The 5,434-nt window shown below is 36.8% G+C and overlaps 1 pseudogene; it reads right to left on the bottom strand.

Annotated features, from left to right (window-relative positions):
* Positions 1-4,069: 4,069 nt before the first annotated feature.
* LOC118579275 lies at positions 4,070-5,223 on the bottom strand (annotated as a pseudogene).
* Positions 5,224-5,434: the final 211 nt, after the last annotated feature.

Here is a 5,434-nt window from a genome sequence, read left to right as displayed (position 1 = left end):
TTCTCTCCATATGTTTTGGTTTTATTTGTTCTGTTGACTTCATGGGGTATTCATACATGTTAGAAAAGTTCTTTAACACTGAGCTGTAGCCACAGGTATACAGCTATTTTTAAAGGCAGTAATTCCTTTGATGTGACTGACAAACGAATATGTAGGTACACAGCTTATTTGGAAGAGAGTACTAATAGGAGACTGCTAACTTTTAGATTTGTGACAATAATGAAACTAAGGAGTTCTTAAAACATAGCATGACAGGATCTTTCAAAACCAAGAGTGGCTCTGTTGTCATTCTCTGCATGCTTCAATTCCTTCCATCTAATACACAATTATTAGCCAGAGCTTTGTCTTCTAACCTCAGCTGCCTTAAAAATATCAGCAGGAACCATTTATCATCAAATTCCTTATTAAAACTTGGAAGGAACACCACACAGCAGTGGATGTTGGAGGTTGTCGCAGTGAGAAAAATCGGTCTCTTATTTTCTCACTGGTTGTTTCTAATGTTAAAAATAATTACTTTTACAAGATTAGCCTGTACTTTAATTAACAATTTGCACAGATCCAGTCAGAATTCCATTCTTATCATGTAGGATTATTCTTGCTGTCTGTCTCCTTCCCTCTTTACTTGGCTGTTTTTAAATATTTGGGAGAGTGCCTCATTTTCCTTTGTAGCTGTCTTGGAAAAGCAGCTTCTTACGGAAATACATAAACTGTCATTACATTTAAACAAAGCAGATGCTTGCCTCACAGGCGTTGACAATATAGGTAAAAATATGACTTACAGCTGTATTTTTATTTAATCTTAAACTATTTGTTCTACTCATTAAGGAATCTTTAGACATTTTCCAGCAAATGCTTGTTCCTTATATTTATTCTTTAAAGAGTTGATATCTTAATTATTGGAAAGAACTGAAATAAAATATCCTCCCTTACCTGGTCTGCTCTTCCTAGATCCTCCACATTGTGGAAGAACAAGAACATGGATGCTTCACCTCCCATTTTCTAAGATTAACCTATTTTTATTTAATGTGTATCTGGTAGTTATACAATAAAACATAAACCATATAACTACTCATTTTACAAGTGCATAAGGGTGTACCCCTTAACCAATGCTTATTCATGAATATCATATTTGCTCAACTTTTTCCTTTTTGCCATGCCTCACTATGCTTCAATATTCCTGTATACATTGCTTTTGTCTGAAACTAGATCTGAAGGATAAGTTACTGGATGAAATGATTTCACTATGTATGTTACTTAATTTATAATCAATGATATAAAACTATCCAAATGTAAGGGTTCTCAACAGTGGCCCTTTTAATCTTTTTGCCAGAAAATATTTTATTATGGAAGATTGTTCTATATGTATTGCATGATCCTGAGCAAAATCCTTGACTTAGAATCACTGGTAGCCAGCAGTAATGCCCGCCCAACCACTACAACCAAAATGTTTCTGCATATGGCCAACAATTGCCTTGTTTTAACCAATTACAGAAGTATTACCTGGATGAGAATATCTATTTTATTTACCAACAGGTTGTGCTTCCAAACTTTAAAGGAAATGCAAATAATCAGCAATGGTAGACTCTTTGGACCTAAATATGATATCTATAACATTCTTTTTAGTTAGTTTTTTGTTCAGAACATTTCTGCATTTTCTTATTTAATATAAATCTACAATACTTTAAATTTAAATAGTATATTTGGTATATAAATCTTGTCTCTCTAAATTTCTTTATGGTAATATTAAAATTGCAAACCTTTTGTATTCTACAGACTATTCATTATTATGGTTCAACTCACAATTTTCAGCTTTAAAGGTGACATAAGAACTATATGCCCTCAATACAAACTACATTACAAGTTTAAATTTTGCTCTTTTCCCATGTTGTTTATAAGGTGGTCTGAACCAATCTCCTAATGCTGTGGTATGAAGTTAGAGAGCCCTGTTAGCTACAGAACTATAAGGGCAAACCCTTGCTAATACAGCACATGAGATTTCTTAACTATAATGCCCAGCAACTTAAAAAACTTAGAAGTTGTATTTCAGCTGGGTGGTGGTGGTACATGCCTTTATTCCCAGCACTTGGGAGGCAGAGGGAGATAAATCCCTGTGAGTTTGCACATCCAGTCTTGTCTACTGAATGAGTTCCAGGACAACTACGGTTACACAAAGAAACCTTGTCTCAAAGAGAGAGAGACAGAGAGAGAAAGAGAGAGAGAGAGAGAGAGAGAGAGAGAGAGAGAGAGAGAGAGAAGAAGAAGAAGAAGAAGAAGAGGAGGAGGAGGAGGAGGAGGAGGAGGAGGAGGAGGAGGAGGAGGAGGAGGAAGTTGCTCTTTTTCCTCATCACTTTGACACAATACCTGACAGCGACAACAGGAGAGAGCTGTTTTGGTACAATTTAAGAGGGCAGTTCCTCCTACCAGAAATGCATATTCCCATTCATAGTGGCAGAAGAGGAAGATGGTTTCTCATTGCATGTTGGTAGCTCTGGAAGCCAAGAGTTAGAGTGATTGCAGGGCTGAGCTGTGACCCTTGAAGGCCCATCCTCAGTGATCAATTTCCTCAATTCTTCATAACTTCCTAAGACAGTACCACCACCAGATGACAAGTGGGTTGAAGCACATGAACATTTAGGGAACATTCCTGACTGAATCAGTAATAGGTTTAATAAATGCTTCCTGACTTAATATTATGGTCAATATATCATGAGTATGCAGGATATAACCTCATCTTATGTCAAGAAGTATCTGTATTTATTTTAGCTAACTAAAATATAGGATTAATAAAAAGGACTGTGATTTGGAGGCCTCTTGCAGATACAAAGTTTCTACTTAGTATGCCACATGAATTGTTAAAATCTCTACATATAAGGTGAGCTGATAGTCCTGTCTTCTAATTTTAAATACAAAGTTTTATGTTTGCATTGACAATGCTAAAATGATATTTCACAATCATGTTTTTGTAAATGACCATATTCATGATCACAAATGAAGGCTTGTTTTCCAAGAAAAGTCTTCATCAGTATATTTTAAACACATGAAATGACACATGGGAATCCCTTCTGGTTCTTACTGGCTTTGTGTATGCAAGAATTAAATTCTTATGACTGTGATGAACCTGTGCCTTTAACAGAAATTCTTTTATAGGAATCAACACATATAGACCAAAACTTCCTCCTGAGCTAGGTTTATTTTTAGGTAAAACCACAGAAACAGAATCTAATCAGGTTTCCTGTTATAATGTAAAGTGGAAATATAAAGATGCCTGATTATTTTGTGTTAGTACCAACCATTTCATTCTATCATCTGTCTTTTTCTATCACCTTCACTGTGATATCTTGGAATGGGGCTCCTGACATGTAATAGAAAACTTCAGAGGAAACATTAATATGTTCCTTAGTTCAAGTAGCTCATGTTATCACAGAGGCAAATGAAAAGTCTCCCGACCTTTTCATTTACTTCTACGACAACATGCTCGGAGAGGAAAGAATTTTGCCAGCTGTTTTAGTTTTAAATTACAGTGCCATGAGTGGTTTCATTTCTGGGTCACCCATAGCAACCATTACAAGTGAGTGCAAGATGAGCAATGAATGCATGGGAAATCCTCAAGAATTTAAATGCAAATGTTCTGAATTATTATCAAAATGGGCTTGTTAGCAAGATCATGCAAATTGACAACATTATTTATTAACTTCTAGTTTTTTCCTTGTGGCTTTTATTCATCTTTATGAGCAAATCCAAATCTATTTTAATTCCATGTCATTTAAAAAACCTCTTAAGTTAGTGGGAGCTTTGCTTACCCCAGAGGTGCAAACTGTAACCTTTCTCTACAAACCCCCAGTAAGTCATCTAAGGCCCCAGATTCACAAAGTCACTTCATTTCAGTCTACTCTTGTGGCTCCTGGGTTTTCTTTCAAAGAAGCAAAGTCCAAATATTTCAAAAAGGAAGGCAGGCATGGTGGCACATGCCTTAACTCAGGAGGCAAAGGCAAGATGGTATCCTTGAGTTTCAGGTTAGCCTGGTCTACCTAGTGAATTCCAGGACAGTAAAAGCTACAAAGTGAGACTATCAATTCCCAGCTTCATTCTCTTCTGATTTTCCACTGGAATTCTCTACAGTTTTAATTGCCTTCTTTTTTTCTGAGTTTTTCCAACTTGCAGAAATCTAGAGAAGAGCCCTCATCTCAGACTTATAGAGGTCAAACTCAAAGGAATCACTGGTTATGCACATGGGGAGCCATGGGGCAAGAGAATAACTAAATTTAGACTGGCCTACAAACTCACCCTCCTTCTCATAGAAAATATAAATATTAAATGGTTGTGGTAACTCATACTTATATTTGGCACACTCTTCCACACCTATTCAAGCCTTCTTCTCATCCTCAAATGCTTTTAAAGTAAAAGGCATGACATCAAAACCTCATTGACCTCACTGAAAAAGGCATGTGAAGGTTTCATTTTCAGGCCATATTGTTTAGAGGGGATCTCATTTGTAAATGGTGGTTCTCTGTTTTGTATCTTTGGCCTTGTCTTCTCCTTCTCTGGAGAAGACACCCATAGCATAAATTTGAGGTACTTCACATACCTCCAATAGTCTTTCACTATCTATTTACTGGTCTATAGGATTCTGGATAGTAATTTTATCTCCATGGATTACATGCTTGTTCAATTGGTGTGAAAGTATACATTCTATTGGTATGCAATTGAATGAGTGAGTGACTTCATTCTAGGCTTCTGTCACTGTGTATTCTGGTTTTTAGGTTGGGTATAAAGGTTATTGGCCTTAATGACATCAGCTTTCTGCTCTGTTACTTGGGTCCCCTAAGCTATACGAATATTACAGAAGTATGAGCCACATTAGCAATGAAGCAATCCACCTGGATCCCAACGTCAAGTTTTACCAAGTCACCTTCCTTGAGCATTTAGTCACAGTCACTCTTCAAAAGGCATAAGTAGCATACACAGTTATTTACTTAAGTTCTGGCTTGAAAGGTAAAACCAGTTCTTCATTTCCCTTTCTTTCTTGAAGATTCTCCCTATCTCTTCTACAGTCATTGCATCATCTTTCTCTCAAGGCTCAAGACTAAGACACTTAAACAGGAAGCTTCCATCCAAGATCAAAGCACCTCTTGGACAATGTTACCTGCCCCCGTCCATCTTATATTTGTTGATGACTAGGTCCTTGGCTAGAGTTTATTCCTGCTGCTCATCTTCCCCTGACATCTTCTAACCACCACCCCTTCACTTTCACTCTCCTTGAGCTGCAGCCTTTCTTGCTTCCCAGCCACAAACTATGGCCAGAGTCTCTTTGACCTCAAAAGCAATAGCAAGCAAGGGATGGCCAATAGAGAGCTCCTTGTGACTCTTAAAAACTCATATCCTTTAAAAATGACTAAATCCTTATGTATAACATTTACAATGCTGGAAATATCTA

The sequence above is a fragment of the Onychomys torridus genome, chromosome 3 (assembly GCF_903995425.1).
Source record: "Onychomys torridus chromosome 3, mOncTor1.1, whole genome shotgun sequence".
Taxonomy (NCBI): domain Eukaryota; kingdom Metazoa; phylum Chordata; class Mammalia; order Rodentia; family Cricetidae; genus Onychomys; species Onychomys torridus.
Note: the sequence above shows the minus strand (reverse complement) of the source record. Positions and strands in the feature narration are given on the sequence as shown.